Genomic DNA, 16,172 nt, shown 5'->3' on the forward strand with positions numbered 1-16,172 from the left:
CAATGTGCTTTTTTTAAAAAAAAAAAATTAAATATATTTTATTGCTTTTTTACAGAGAAGAAAGGAGAGGGATAGAGAGTTAGATTAGAGAGAGACATCGATCAGCTGCCTCCTGCACACCCCCTACTGGGGATGTGCCCACAACCAAGGTACATGCCCTTGACCGGAATCGAACGTGAGACCTTTCAGTCCGCAGGCCGACGTTTTATCCACTGAACCAAACGGCTAGGGCTTGCTTTGTTTGTTTGTTTGTTTGTTTGTTTAAACAATGTGCTTTAATAAAATCAGTGCAGATACCGATTCTTGTGGCTAGTCCCAACCAAGACTGGTCTGCCCATGGCCACCATAGAACCTCTCCTTGAGCCCAGGCTAGACAGCTACTGGTTTGGAGTCAGAAAGCCCAGGGTTCCAATCCCAGCTCTGCCAACCGAGGGTGAGCCTCTTCACCTCTCTGGGCCTCAGTGCTCCCGTCTGAGAAATGGAGCGGGAACTAGCTGGGTTGTTAAGATGACGCAATAGGATCAAGTGTTTACAAAGACATAACATGGTGTCTGGCACCAAGGAGCCTGTCAGTCAGTGATGGGTCTTGCCATATCAGAAGGTGGACCCCTTTTCCCAGAGATTTGCTGCAGGTCCTTTGCAGGTGGGCGTGTCTGTCATTATTTATTGTTCCCACTTGACAGATGAAGAGACAGCGGTTCCGAGGGGAGGCTGAGACATACCCAAAGTCACAGAGCTGGGAAGGGGCCTTCTCTAAAACCGTCTCAGAGAGGGTCAGCGACCAGCCAGAGGACACACAGCTTAAACCTCCTCCTGCCTGTGGAAGCAGCAGGCTAAATACCAGAAACCAAGCTGTCCTTTATTGCCTGTTTACTATTTGTGAGTCACCCAGTTAAGCCTCTTGAACATCAGAAACAGCAGCAGCAGTGAACACTCTGCCCTTTGGGGAGTGCTTACTCCGTGCCAGGCACAATTAGTCTCAGTTAATCTTCCAAACGGCCCTAGGACGTGGGTCTCTGCAGCCCATTTCCCAGAAGAGCAAAACTGAGGCTCGGAGGAGGCGGCCTTGCCTGAGCTGAGCTTCCCAGCAGGCCAGGCACCGGCTCTGCCCAGCTACCCGGGAGGCGGCGGGAGGGCCGGGTGGCATGCAAGGAGTTAAGCGGTAGGCAGTGCTGTGGCTCCGCGTGAGGAGCGCGCCGGGCTGGGCGCTGCTGGCGCGGAGGCAGGAGCGCTGGGAGCCGGGGCTGGAGAGTGAAGTCAGGGTGAGCGGGGAAGCGAGGACCGAGGCTGGAAGGAGGCAGCCAGCTAGAAGCGAGGAGGCGGCTGGATCTCACGTTCAGAAGCAGCCGATCCCCGCGCCCCCGCGCGCCCCGGGCCTGGGCATCCCTGGGAGGACGGATGTGTGCGCTGCGCGGGGCCTCGCTGTGCGCCGGGTCCCCCGCAGTGCTGCCCGCCTGAGCGCCAGGCTCGCAGGAGCCGCCGGAGGAGCCGGGCTTTCACTTCCTCTCCCCTCCGCCTGCCTCCCCAGCTCGCCGCCGGCTGGCGTCGCCACCCCTCCTGGTCCCCGGCCACCACCGCTGTCGCCTCCGCTGCTGCTGCCGCTGCTGCTGCTGCAATCCAGGACGCACACTTCACTGTCCCGCTGGAGGCGGAGGATGCCCCTTGCACCAGCGCCCCCGGAGACTTAGCCCCCCGGGTCCGGCTGGAGGAGCCTTGGCAGCGAGGAAGGAAATGTGGACTCCGCTTTCCTTGATGCCACTGCAGCAGCTGGCAGCCGGGAAGGCGCCCACGGAGCGGGCACGCCAAGCAGGACGCAAGAGTCCCTGAGAGAGAGACCCCAGGCGCCTGCTGGGCTCCGCTGGCAGAGTTTGCAAGTGGCTGACACTCCACAGGTAAGGGCTGAGGGACCCGAAAAAGGTCAAAGGGTGGGGATCCTCTGGGAAAAGATCCAGCTTCCAGTTCCAGCCGCTTCTCTTAGGCTGGGGGCTCAGCACCCAGAGCCAGGTGACAGCCAGCTCTGGGTAAATGACAAACTTTCTCTCCTCCCGCGGAGGGTGGGACATTCTGGCTCATCCAGGCAGCCTTTCCCTGGACGTCCCCGGGGGTCCCCAAAGGCAGGCACTCCAGGGCTTCTACCGCCGAGCTGGGCCCTTTTCATTTGATTCATGAGTCACCCACCCCCTTCTCGGGCAGCCCAGAGTTCTGAGGGAGAGAGCGCCGGTCATATTTTCCAGTTGGGCTGGAAAGGTATTTGTCGGGGGTGATACGCTGGTAGAGGAGGCTCCTTGTGTCCAGGCTGCCCAGGTGATGGGCTTTGTGGCCAGGGCTTTGCAGGCTTGCCTGTGTCCATTCTGGAGCATGTGTGTGTGTGTGTGTGTGTGTGTGTGTGTGTAAGGAGAGGGAGAGGGAACTGGAGGGCAGGGGGACCCCATTCAGTCAGATCACCTCCTTCCAAGCCCCGAGTGTCATCCCAGGGGAGGACTCACCCCCTTGGCAGAGCAGCCAGGTGAGGCAGGGATCTCCCATTCCTTGCAGCTCCTGAGAGAGCAAAAGATTTGGGGGAAGTTTGCTGGGCCCTTCAATGCGGCCATTCAGATCGGAGCTTGGGAGGTGCAAACTTTTGGGGGGGAGGGGAAAGGAGCTGGAATGGACAGTTGTCTAAGGACTCCCGGCGTGCGCATCCCCAGCTCTGAGGATGTGGGTGGTCCCCACCACGCTCCAGGTCCCTGGAGGCTCTGCTGAGGCCAGCACATAGCTCATGAGTTGGGCCAGTTTACATTTCCTCCCAATGAAAAGCATGATTCAAAGAGGCCACCTAGTCTCCGAGGGTCCTTCTGGAGCCGCCCTTGTGGTCACAGACCTCAGGAAGGCACCACGCTGCTTCACCGAGGCTCCAGCCCAGGGCTGGGGTCGTCCTGATGGACTGACTGGCCAGGGAGGCAGGCGGGGGACGCGCTTCTGGCCATGGCCAGAAGGCGGGACACATTCCTGCCATTGCCATGTGGTTCTTGGAAAGTGTTTGAGGCATGAGGTGGGGGTCTGAGGACCTCTTGCCCTCGCTTGGGGTTCTGACCTGGGGCCAGCCTAGGAGTCGCTTGCTTAGGCTGCTGACACCCCGGTATTCCTCCAGGGAATCGGAGACCGGTTCTTGATGTCCTGGGGGAACCCCGTCTCTGGGTCAGGAGCTTCCTTCTCAAGTCTGCCCTCAATTCGCTGTGTGACTTTGGGAAAATTACTAGACCTCTCTGGGCCCCCGTAGCTGCTTCTGCGAAAGGAAGAGATTTCGTGTATCCTCACAAGTCCCCTTTCTGGCACTCTGCGATCCTGAGCAATGATCACAGATGAGGTTTTCAAAACCCCAAGGGTTGGTGTAATTTAGTGTTTACGAGGCTTGGGACTCGGACACCTCTGTGTTTAACCAACACTTCACCCTCCACGCCTCCCTTCCTCACCGTAAATGGGGGACTCCAGAAGGCGGTCGGGAGGGCTGACTGAGATGGTGCATGCAAGCACTTAGCGTATGGAGCGGAGACTGGAGTGGAGCCACACACACACACAGCGGCATAGCGCCCTGGGTTCGGGTCCTGTGCGTGGGCACCCGGCTGCTGTTTGCCTCCAGGGGCCGGCCCTACCCCAAGGGAGCACCAGGTGATCCTCGGCTCGGGGGCAGGGCTCTCATCCTCTGCAGTCACCTGGCACCTACAGACCCCACCCCTTCGCTGCTGCCTCATAAAAGCATGGCTGGACAGCAGCTCCTAGTGGGGAGTCCAGGGCCATCTGGGGAGGAATTGAGGCATCCAGCTGCTATGTCACCATGACAACAGGAGGCGGAGGTAAGCTGTCTCCATGGCTTCAACTTTGCAGCTACGGAGGGACCCAGGGCAGAGAAGTTAGTAGGTGTGTCTGGGTGTCAGGGACTGTCTGCTGAGGCTGTCTGAGCTGGCGAGGCTGCTGTTCCCTGCAGGAACAGCCACGCTGGGGCAATCGCCTTCCGTGTGTGTGTGTGTGTGTGTGTGTGTGTGTGTGTGGAGGCAGGAGACGGGGCATTGTTGAGATTGTGGGGGAAGGCAGAATATCGGTCAGTCTTTTTTCTCTCTGAGTGGTTCTGAGGCTTGGGACATCTGTCCCTCCCCAAACTAGGGCTCTCCAGGGTTCATGCTGACATGACCGTGGGAAGGCAGACTTCATCTCTGCTGATGAGTGAGTTCATGAGCGTGCAGTGGGGCCTGGGCAGGAGCAGTGCCGCCGTGGGCTAGCTCAGTCTGTGGGCTTGCCTGAAAAAAAAAAAATCAACAGTTTGCTTTCCTGGCGGAGCAGGATGTGTGTGTGTAGACGCATGCGTATATTCTCATGCAGGTTTGGGGCATAAATGCTCATGTGAGCATGGCTGACATAAAAGCCTTAGTGTATGTGCATGTATGTGAGAACAGTGTTAATATGAGTGTGTATTTATGAGATCGCAAAAACATGGATCGATGAGTGCGTGTGCATGCCCGCAAGAGAATGTGTGCCTGTGTGAGTCAGCACAAGTGCGGGGATGCGTGTGCACTGGCGAGTGTTAAGCAGTTGTTTGTATGTGAGTTGGATGTGTCCCTGTGACTGGGCAGGTGCATGGCTACACAATTGCACGCTTGTGCTGTGTGGGTCTGTGCGGGTAATACTTGTGTTTGAGAAGCTGTGCAGGTCTGCCTGGTACACGCTCTGCTAGCTGTCCGTGCTGTCTGCACATGTCCATATGGGTGCTTGTGAGTGTACATGTGTGTGCACTGATTATGTGAGCGTGAGTTGTGGTATGCACTTACAGGCATATCTGTCTACATGGTTCCCAGTGTACATTGTGCATGTCTCTGTGTGCCTGTGTGTGTATAGCACTGCACACCTGATTGTCTCTGTGTAAGTGTGTGCATCTGTTGGTCATGGTATAACCTCTGTGATTGTCTCTGTGAGAGTGTATGATGTTCAGGGCATGTGTATCTATGAGTGTTAGAGGGTGCATTTGATTGCCTCTCTGAGTATACATGTGCTTTGTGGATGTGCACATATATGTATTCAGTGTACACTTTTTGAGCATCTGTGTGCACACATGTGTTGCTGGGTGTGTGTACCTATGTGTAGCATTGCACACTCAGTTGTATCTCTATGTGTTTGTGTGTGTTTCCTGGTGTTGCTATCTGGGGGTGTTGGTTCCAGTGTACATTTGAGTGTGTCTCCGGGTGTATGTGAGTGTCTCTCAAAGTGTGTTTGGGCATGTTGCAGTGTAACTGCTGTGTATGAACATGTTTCTGAGTGTGTGTACCTGTGTACCTGGGCTCTTGCACTGTACTTTCTCACATGTCTCTGGGTGTCCATTGTGTGGTTCTGAGCATGTTTGCTTGTCTGTCAGCCCGTGTCACTTCTGTGCATGTCTCGTGTGTGTGTGTGTGTTTCCAAGATGTGCATTTCTGCAGGTCTGAGTGTCCATAGGGTGTAAAGAGGTGTGTGTGTGTGTGTGTGTGTGTGTGTGTGTTGTGTAAACACAACGGACAGGCTGCAAGCAGAACCCATTTCTGAACCTTTACAACGACTCTTCCGCCTGCTCCTCAGGTTGGAGCCGTGCTCGTGCTGTGCACCTTCCGAGTGTCCGCTCAGCGAGTGGTGCCGGCTCTGAGCCGCGCACCGGGATGTCGCATGTTTGTTTTCTGTGCGCCTTAGCTCCGAAGCCGGTGTATTCCGCTGCCCCCGGCTCCCTCAACCCCCCACGGCAGCCTGAGGCTCTGTGGCCAGAAGCCCGCACTTGGGGGCTGCCGCTGAGCAAACCCGCAGATGTGAAGAGCGCAGGTACCCGTCCAGGCAGAAGGCCCGCACGTCGGCAGCCTGGGATGGGCCGCGCATCGCGACAGCGGTGTTTCTAATTAGGAGCAGCTGGTTTTCCTTAAATAAACATATCAAGCGAGGAAAGAAATTGCCCTAGATGAGTGGCTCCCTGGAGCAGGTCCAGATGATGGGAAGGTGGGGCTAGGGTCCCCAAGGCCTACCCATGTTACCGCTAAGGGTCTCCCAGATTTTGACCAAGAGCGGATGAGGCAGGGGCGGAGAGGAAGCTGGTGAGGTGAGCAGGGCAGGGCTGTGGGAGGCAGGGTGTGGCTGCTGTTTGGTTATCAGGGCACATGGTTACCCGGGACGCAGGACAAATTGTTAAAAATCGGGACTGTCCCGCCAAAAGCGGGACATCTCGTCACCTGACTCTAATTCCTCCTTCCTCCCTGTGTCCAAGCCCTCAGCCACGCAATGTCGTCATCCCTCCCACTCAAGGGACAGACGGGGTGGATGCCCCTGGTCCTTTGTTTGGGTTCAGCTCTGGCCATTCGGGTGAGGCGGAAGTGACACTGTGTCTGTTCCTAGCCCGGAGAAGGGGGCATTGGCTCATTCATTCATTATTTTATTCTTGAGCACCAGTGTTTGCTGATGCTTAGTATTCCCTCGGGATCTTCTAAGTGTCAACCTACTCGGTGTGGGTACCCCAATTCCGTCTTCAAGGAGCTGACGGTCCGGAGGGGAAGCAGGAGAACCCGGGTGCTGGAGGCAGGTTAGACTGAGATCCAGCCCAGCCTTGACCCCCTCCCTGCGACCACCTCCAGCCTCCGCGGCCCAGCCAGGTTGTTGTGAGGATCAAAGGCAGTCGTGTTGACAGGGCCCTTCACACAGTGCCTGGCACATCGGAAACAGGAGCCCTTCCTCCCATTCTTCCTCTTCCTCTTCCTTCTCGAGGAGGAGACGGTGGAATGTTACAGCCAGAGCAACCCCGAGATGGAAGATACCAGTGGCCCCGGGACCCCAGCCAGGGAGACCAGCCGTCCTGCTCTGTCTGGGACGGACATATTTCCCAAACGCACATTTTAGTGCTCCAACCAGGGAGAGTCCCGAGCAAACCAGGGAACGTTGGGTGTAGGCCCAATCCCCAGTAAGAGGTGTGCAGGAGGCAGCCAATGTATGTACTGCTCTCACATTGATGTTCCTCTCTCTCTCTCTCCCTCTCCCTTCCTCTCTAAAAATCAATTTAAAAATATTTTTTTAAAGGATAGGAGCTAGGAAATGATTGAGAGTCTATGTTCCAGGTACTATGCTAAGTGCTTTATATGGGTTAACCCAGTGGTCGGCAAGCTGCGGCTCGCGAGCCACGTGTGGCTCTTTGGCCCCTTGAGTTTTCAGCAAAGGCCGGCTTAGGAGCACCCTAATTAAGTTAATAACAATGCACCTACCTATAAAGTTTAAGTTGAAAAAATCTGGCTCTCCAAAGAAATGTCAATCGTTGTGCGATTGATATTTAGCTCTGCGGACTAATGAGTTTGCTGACCACTGCCCTAGTCCCAGAGGACCCAGCTTGGCATGCTTTAGGACAGTGCTTGACGAGCTATGGCCCCCAGGGCCAATCCGGCCCCCTTCCTGTCTTTGTTAGTAAAGTTTTATTGGGACCCAGCTCACCCTTCTGTTTACTGGTTGTCTGTGGCTATTCTGCAGCTGCAACTGCAGAGTCGAGACGTTGTAACAGAGACCATGTGGCCAGCAAAGCCTTAAGATATTTACTATCTGGCTCTTCATAGAAAAACAAAAAAAAAATGTGCTGACGTCTGAGCTCAAAAGTCCAACTGGGGTCCGGGGCCAGAACTCAATGCCCGCAGGTCAGTGACTGTGGACCAGGCTCACATCCATCCACAGGCCGGGCATCCTGAGGGTCAGCAACTCCAGAGACTTTGGGAGCTGGGGGAATTCTTCAGTGGGAAGGTGGAGGCCCAGAGGAGGGATGGGACATCCCCGTTTGTCCTGGAAACTCAACTCGCTGAGAAGCAGGGAGAGAAAGTCTTCCCATTGAATCGCCACCGTGGCCATATCAGAAAAGAGCCAACATCTCTCCACCGCAAGCCTCTGCCCTCTCACTTCGCACACCATCCTGACAGGCTCAGCATCCTGGTTCCCCGGCCTGCCAGCCTGGGGAAGGAGCACAGGAGACGTGTGTGGGAGGGTAGAGAAAGCACAGCGACAGCAGCCGGAGAACGAGGGTGCAGGCAAAAAGATCATCAAAAGAAGAAAAGTGAAAATGGAAGGATCGCAATAGGGGGCGGGATTGCATGCAGGAGTCAGGTGACCTCATCATCTCAGTAGCTTCTGCGTATGCTCATCTCAATGTTAAAGAACAAGGTCACCCATGAGAGAGCAATGAACAGTAGCCTTGTCCGCAGAGGGAAGCTTCTCAGGACCCCCAGTGGATGCCTGAGTCCGCGGATAGGATCGAACCCTATATATTCTGTTTTCCCCATAAGACATTCCTGTGATCAAGTTTAACTTATAAATTAGACAATTTTATAGCTAGAAGATGCTTTATTTTTTTTAAATATATTTTATTGATTTTTTACAGAGAGAAAGAAAGAGGGATAGAGAGTTAGAAACATCGATGAGAGAGAATCATCAATCAGCTGCCTCTTGCACACCCCCTACTGGGAATGTGCCCGCAACCAAGGTACATGCTCTTGACCGGAATCGAACCCGGGACCCTTCAGTCCGCAGGCCGATGCTCCATCCACTGAGCCACACCGGTTTCAGCAGAAGATGCCTTCTTAACTGTAGATGCCAGCAACCTCAGCATTTGATTTTTTTATTTTTATTTTACCTTATTAAATAGAGAAGTTTTCACTTAAAGCAAACGCTTTATGGCTTCTCTTTGGCACATCCGAATTGCCAGCATCCCCACTCTCGTGCTTCGGGGGCATTATAAAGTAAACTAAAAGCCACTTGAACACAAGCGCTGTGCTACCTCGACAGCCGATCTGAGAATGCAGACAGCTGCTACTAAGCTGCTCCCGGGCAGGTCGCACACCGAGCGTGCTGGATGGAGCAGGGTCGCGTGAGATCTCGTCGTGTGACCCGGAATGGTGTGCAATTTAAAACATGAATTGTTTCCTTCTGGAACTTTCCACTTCATATTTTTGGGCCGCAGCTGACTACAGATAACTGAACTCGTGGAAAGTAAAACCGCCGATAAGGCGAGAACACCATTCCACAATCAATGCGCTGTGCGATGGAGCGGCAGAAATGGTGCTGGCTGCTCTGATGGCCCCAGGAAACAGTTAATTCCCACTCAGGAGGCAGGGAAGAGGACAGAGAACAGTTCACTGTATAAAACACTTAAATAAGTGTTTCTGTGCGTGGTGCCTCAGGTGTCTGGAAAATGCACTTACCTTTTGCACAGTGTAGAGTTAGTGGCACCTTTCTGCACCCGGATGAGTATCTGGCACAGGGCAGGCCCTCAAGAAACAAACATTCTTTGCAAGCAAACAGGGGGTTCTGAGGTTAGCAACTTAACAGCCAATGGCTCAATCTCCGGCCTCAGTGTTCTCATCTGTAAAATGGGGCCAGCTGCACGGGAGCTAAAGCTATTGTTGAAAAAACCAAACCTTCTGTCTGTGCTTGGCCTCTGTCTCATGACATGTGCTTCCAAAATTCACCTGCAGAAACCATTCTGGAGAGAACGCTGGGAGGTGTCACGTGATGACAACTCAAAGTAACTGTCAGGAAGGAAAATATCTGACTCTGGAGGAAGGGGAGGCACACATTAGGGCATTTAAAAGGAAGGCTTCGCCCTAACTGGTTTGGCTCAGTGGATAGAGCGTCAGCCTGGGGACTGAAGGGTCCCAGGTTCGATTTCAGTCAAGGGCATATACCTGGGTTGCAGGCAATCCCCAGTGGGAGGTGTGCAAGAGGCAGCTGGTTGATGTTTCTAACTCTCTATCCCTCTCCCTTCCTCTCTGTAAAAATCAATGAAATATATTTTTTAAAAAATAAAACAATAAAAGGAAGGCTTCCCAAGAAAGGGAAAAGTGAATGGACTCTGAAGGATGATTACTAGGGTTAACCAGGTGCGGAGGGATGGGAACATAGAGGAAATAGCACGTGCAAAGGTCCTGAGGTGGGAAGGCGAGTGGCATGAACGGAGGACACGGGCACTAGGCCTTTGGGGTGGGGAGGAACTGACCCCCAATGAAAGCGGATAAATCTGTGGGCCTTGTGGGCCCCGTCAATATTCTGCTCTTTATCCTCCCAGCAGCAGGAAAAGCCTTACAAAGATTTTAAGTGCAGGGAGGGAACTGATTCCATTAAACCCTGGCCAGAAGAAACCTCGCCCCCACGTGAGGTGGGAGCCCATTGAAATCCCCACAAAGAGGGAGCTGAGCAGCATCAGAGGTTTCTGGCTTTTCAGGCTCATTATGCAAAACACACAGCCTTCCGAGGGAGAGGTGAGCTTTCGAGAAGAGAGTCAACAAATTAGTTTTTTAATCTGCTTTAAGTTGCTGGAACGCCGGTCTTCCTTCCATTGTCACCCGATGGCTTGTGGGCTATTTTCACTTTTATTCGAGAATTTTTTTTTTAATTAAAGGAATTTTTTTTTAATTTTATTTAATTTTATTTTTTTTGTAAAACAAATGCCAGCCATGTTTGATAAGAGAGAATTAAAAAAAAAAAAAATGGCACTGGGGAAATGCCACAGAAAGCTTTGATTTCTCTCCTTATGGCATCAGAACTGATTTAAATAATAATGATACATGTCATCTCTAGGCAGCCTCCCCCACTCTCTTCCTGGTCCCTCCTCTCCCCACCACCGACCCCTGCCAACACACCACACCACAATATACCAGCGGCTCTGAGCATATGCTGTTTCTAAAATCCCCAACTGGAAGCTGGTAGAGGACGAGGGACAGGCCTATAAGAGACCAGGATTTCTGACCCAATGGCTTTAGGCAGCACTCAAATCCAAGTGCTACCAATTCATAACTGATGTGGCTCTGGTAATTTACTTCAGTCTCCGTAGCCCCCAGTTACTCCTGCAACACGGAAATAATGGCAGTGTTTATATTCATCGGAATTCTTTTGGCTGTAAGAGGCAGAATATCCAACTTAAGTATATCAATATATTCTTATTCTCAGCCATAAAACGGAATAGATTGGCTCCTGTGAGTAGCAGCCAGCTTCAGGCCTGGCTGGATCCAGGAGCTTGACAATGCTACAGCTTTCTCTTTCTCTCTCCCTCCCTCCCTCTGAGATTGTTTTGCTCTCCCTTTTCTCTGTGGCTTCCTTCTCAGATTGGCTCTGGCTCTCTCCTCCTGGGCACACATGCCCAGCAGCAGCTCCATGCCTGCCTTGTGCCAGCTGCAAGCTCCGTTCCAGCAAGTCCTAGAATTGGGAGCCAGGGAAATGTTCTATGTTGTTCGGCCAGACTGAGGTCATAGGACCAACCCTGGAGCCTCATTGGGGGTGGATTACCCTTTTCTACTTCCTGAGTCACAAAGACCAGTAGTGGGAGAGGGATGGGCCACGGGAGGCACTTACAGCCACAAGGCTCAGCCTAGGCATCGCACCGGTGTCTGTGAGCCTCGGACCTGCCCCTTCCCCTCCAGCTTTGGATGCTCAAAGCCACTGTCCCTTACTAAGCCTCACCTCGTGGGTCCCTTTGCCAGCTACAAGCTGGGATGGCTCGGAGGATGCCGAGGGGAATGCAAATCCAGGCTGGTCCCCTAGAAGGGAGGCAGAGCAGAGGGGGGCAGTGGCGAACCAGAGGCCAAGTGCCTTGTTTGGAGTGTAGAAGGGGGGTGCCCTGTTCCAACCCCCATTTCGCTCTGAGAAAATGCAAGCCCAGGATGACCATATATCTCTTGATTGTTTTTTTCCGAGAGAATTGCATTCCAAGATTTTTGGTGTTTTTGTTTGTTTGTTTGTTTTGTGTGTGTGTTTTTGTGTGGTTTTTTTTTTTTTGCAAAGTCCCCTTATTGTTGTTGTTTTTTTTAATATATTTTATTGATTTTGTACAGAGAGGAAGGGAGAGAGACAGAGAGACAGAAACATCGATGAGAGAGACTCATCGATCAGCTGCCTCTTGCCACCTCCTACTGGGGATATGCCCGCAACCAAGGTACATGCCCTTGACCAGAATCGAACCCGGACCTTTCAGTCTCCAAGCCGACGCTCTATCCATTGAGCCAAACCGGTTTCAGCTGTTTTTTTGCAAAGTCCCCTTATTGTAAAAATTGGCCACCAATTCAGGCAATTTTAAAGCACAGGACAGACCGAGCCAGCCTGTCCGTGGCTCAGTTGGACCATGCTGTCAGGGCAGGTCCTGCCAGCATGGGGGACACAGAGCCGCTTCTGTCTGAGCAGCAGAGACCTCGTGTTGTGGATGACCCCGGAGACACCCGGGCCATTGTTCTAGAAGCCGGAGTCATGTGCTGTATGCTCTCAGCACCCGCCTCGGATGGCCACGGGCAGGCCTTTTAACTCCGAGCCGCACCGTTTTCAACAGGCTCCGTGGGCGGGATTCAGAACGGCTGCTTCAAAGCGGTTCATTTCGCTGCCTGAGATTATTAATGTTCTCTCTGATTTCCTGCTTCATACTCTCGGTTCCCTGGGATGAAACTTGCTCTGCAGAGGCTGAGAAGGTAATTCAGCCGCCATCCCTCCATGCGAGGGCGGGTGTGCTCCTGGCCCTCCCACTCGCTGCTGTGTGACTAAGGGCAAGTCCCTTTGCCCCTCTGAGCCTCAGTATTCTCATCTGCAACATAGGGTCTTCATCGATCCTGCCTTATAGGGAGGTATTGGGCACGGAGTATGCACTCAACAAAGCTCCTTTAAACTTCCACCCCACAAGCCTGGGGAGAGGGAGATTAATGCTCTGGCTCCTTATATGTAAAACTAGAAGCTGAGTATGCAAAGTAGCTGCCATCTTTGTTGGGTTGATTTGCATATCACTCCTGATTGGCTGGTGGCGTAGCAGAGGTGCGGTCAAATTTACATCTTTGTGCCAGACCCTTTCCAAGCACAGCCCCCTTTTCTACTCATGTAGGCCCTGAGGGCAGTGGTTATATGACCACTGTCGTCTTTTTCTTACAGATGAGGAAATAGACTGAGTAGTGAAGGGATCTGCCGAGGTCAAACAGCTAGGACGTGGCAGAGCCCTTAAGCCATGCTATTCTCACCTTAAAAGAGCAGGACTCTGGCCCCTCTGTGGCGTAAGCCCGTAGGGATCCATCCGGGCAGGTGCACCAACAACCCTGGCCGCCCGTGGCTGGACACAGAGGCCACCTGGCCAGAGAACACAGTTAGCTTCTCTCTTCAGAACGTGATGCAGATGGAGGCTTGATTGCCCCAGAAGAAAATAAGAAAGAAAGAGAAAAATAAAACCCGAGAAACATTTTCGGGTTTCTAGTTGTGCAGGCTCCTGAAAGCCGGGAGATAAGCTGTCCTGGATGGAGGGTCAGATAACAGGCAGGGCCCCGAGAAGAATGGGGACCTAGGGCTCCAAAAGGGGGGGCAGCTGGGTGCCAGGCCCAGGGGGGGCTGGCCTCTGGGCCCAGAACAATGAGGTCATTGGACTGACTGCCACAGTTCTTCTCTCTGCGGACAGAAGGCTGGGCCGGGACCCTGCTCTGCGAGCCAGGCCCTCACTGGAGAGGCAGGCGCCATGGTTTTGATTGGCCCTTGGAGCGCAAGTCAGGGTGGACTGGGGTTGGGGTCTTCTGGGGGCTTCTGGAAGTGCAGTGAGTGGTTTTGGGTTATGAACTCCTTGATGATGACCTTTATTCATTCATTTATGTTTTAAAAACGTGTCGTCCTGGCCCGTGTGGCTCGGTTGGTTGGAGCGTCGTCCTGTGCACCGGGTGTGATGGCTGGTCAGAGCACATGCCCAGGTTGTGAGTTCGATCCCCAGTCAGGGTGCATGTGGGAAGCAACCGATCGATGTTTCTGTCTCACATGGATGTTTCTTTCTCTCTCTCTTTCCTTTCCTATCTCTGAAACCAATTTTTGAAAAGAAAAAGAAAGTTTTTAAAAACGCTTCCTTTAAGACAGGAACTGCCATATTGTCTGCTACCTTCTTTGTACAGTGGACAATAAATCAGTTTTTTTTTTTTAAACCTTTTTACCTTTATTTTTTTTCTCTCAAAATTTGTTTATCTTGGTAAAATACACATGACATAAAATCTGCCGTTTTTAAGTGTTTGGTTCAGTAGTATTAAATACACTCATAATTCTCTGCTGCCATGATTGTCATCCATCTCAGAGCTCTTTTTTTTTTTCTTTTTCTTTTTTTTTTCTTTTTTTAAGTTTCTTGATCAAAGGTGGGTGAGCTAAGCTCATTTGGAACCACCCTCTTGGTTTCCATCTGGGGGAATTGATGCCCAGAGGGAAAGGGCCTTGCCAAGGTACATAGCCAGTTAGAATCAAAGTCAAGATTGGAATCTTGGCCTCATTCTCCCCCGGTGCCCCCAGCCAAGCGGCCCTCCCAGGCATTTCCCAGAATGCCTTGCCCACAAAGGTACCGCATCAATATTTCGTGACCCCCAGGGACTGGGGACTCCATTGTGGCGCTCCCTGGGACTAATCCAGTTCTCTTTCCAAACTCGGGGAGTACTGGAGATGAAATCCTACTCCGTAGACTAATGGCCAATTAATTGCTCTCTTTGGTCAGATAACATTTCTCATCTTTTTTTTTTTTTTTTCTTTCGTCTAGAAATTGCGTTGGCCTCCCCAGAGATCCAGCCAGTTCTTTCTAGTAGTTTCTTTCATTCTCTCCACGCCCTCCCCTGCCCACCCCAGGGGCCAGACGGGAGAGCCACTGTGCGATAAGGGGGCTATCGGTCCCCTTCTCCGACGTCACTGCCCCCCTGGAACCGTCTGCAGGCGTCTGAGATGCTTCAGTTACCCTCACAATGAGGGCATTTAGCCGGACTCTCCTCCCCCGGGGATGCTCGGGAGGCAGAAACGGGAGGAGGAGCAGAGGGAGAGAGAGAGAGGAAACAGAACCCAGCCAAACCGCCCATTGCGAAGGCGACGGGCGGGAGAACCAGGCTGGCCAGCTCTGATTTCAGAGATGTTTCAGGAGGTGCCTCTGCGTGGCTTGTGTTCCCCGCTGGCGGCCTGATCAGGGGCAGTGCCCAAGGAAGGATGAAATTAGAGGCCCAGCGGGGGCAAACCGAGGCAAGGGTCCAGCGTGAGCGGGGCGGGGCGGGGGCCGGGAGAACAAGGGCGCTGTGTTCACGGCACCGGCCCGGCCAGGCATGCGATCAGAAATCCCCGGCGTAGCTGGGGAGACACGGACCAGGGTGGCACCGCCGCCGGGTAACTGAGCTGTGGGAAGGGCATCTCAGAGTGAGCGCCTTGGGGAGGGTAACCGGTGCCCTCTCGGTGGCTGAGCCTGCTCTCGGGCGAAGATGACTCTCAGGAAGGAGCCAGGAGCCTGAGGAGAGGGCGTAGGGTTTCTGCCACTGGAGACAGCGAAGAGCTCAGGGAGGGGGTTGCAAGCCCCACAGCCCTCAGGAGCCAGGCAGGTGACCAAAGATAGGTTTTGTCACAACCAGGGAGCCCGTGCCACATCCAAGGGCTCGGTTCACCAATGCCGATCGCTGAGCTAGGTCAGAGCCGAGCAACCTCAGACAAGCCGTTTTCCTTCCATGCCTCAGTTTCCCCATACTGACAACTGAGTTAGTGCTAGTACTGACCGTGTGGGGGGGGGACGGTGAGGAATCAACGAGTTAACACCCAGAAGCACTTAGAACGGTGCTGGTCCATTTTATCTTTGACGAGAAGCAGGAACTCTGCGTTTGTCATAAAACGTTCCGCATCATTAACCGTTGGCAGTGAACTCAAACAGGAAAATAAGTCAAGGCCATCTTTCCTTCGGCTCACTATAGGCCAGTGGTCGGCAAACTGCGGCTCGCGAGCCACATGCGGCTCTTGGGCCCCTGGAGTGTGGCTCTTCCACAAAATACCACGGCCTGGGCGAGTCTATTTTGAAGAATTGGCTTTAGAAGAAGTTTAAGCTTAAAAAATTTAACTCTCAAAAGAAATTTCCATCGTTGTCCTGTTGATATTTGGCTCTGCTGACGAATGAGTTTGCCGACCACTGCTCTAGACCACAGCCCAGGGGCCTGGCCGGCAGCCTCTGGCCGAGGGAGGTGGACAGGCGCAGGCTGCACAAGTGACTTAACGTGTCTGGGTCGTGTTTGCACCACGTGGCATTTGTTGGGAGCCTGGCCGGAAGCGATGACTGACTGACCTTGGGCAGCGGGTGCGGGTTCAATACTGGTGGGGGCGTGATGTGGGGAAATGGCAAGGGACTGTGAGGCGCTCGAGGTTGCTGATGGAGGGGAGCT

General features: G+C 53.2%; 1 protein-coding gene across 2 annotated transcripts in view; it reads left to right on the forward strand.

Moving 5' to 3' along the window:
* The first annotated feature begins 1,209 nt into the window (after positions 1 to 1,209).
* The window catches only part of WSCD2 (WSC domain containing 2), a 58,139-nt gene continuing 43,176 nt past the window's right edge, over positions 1,210 to 16,172 (forward strand). Inside the window, exon 1 of one of the 2 annotated variants that reach the window (XM_084868169.1) lies at positions 1,210 to 1,892. The gene's annotated coding sequence lies outside the window, so the exon portion shown is untranslated. The remainder of the gene's footprint in view (positions 1,893 to 16,172) is intronic. The other variant, XM_084868168.1, reaches the window with a different exon arrangement.

This window comes from Pipistrellus hanaki, assembly GCF_964339955.1.
Source record: "Pipistrellus hanaki genome assembly, chromosome: 19".
Classification (NCBI taxonomy): domain Eukaryota; kingdom Metazoa; phylum Chordata; class Mammalia; order Chiroptera; family Vespertilionidae; genus Pipistrellus; species Pipistrellus hanaki.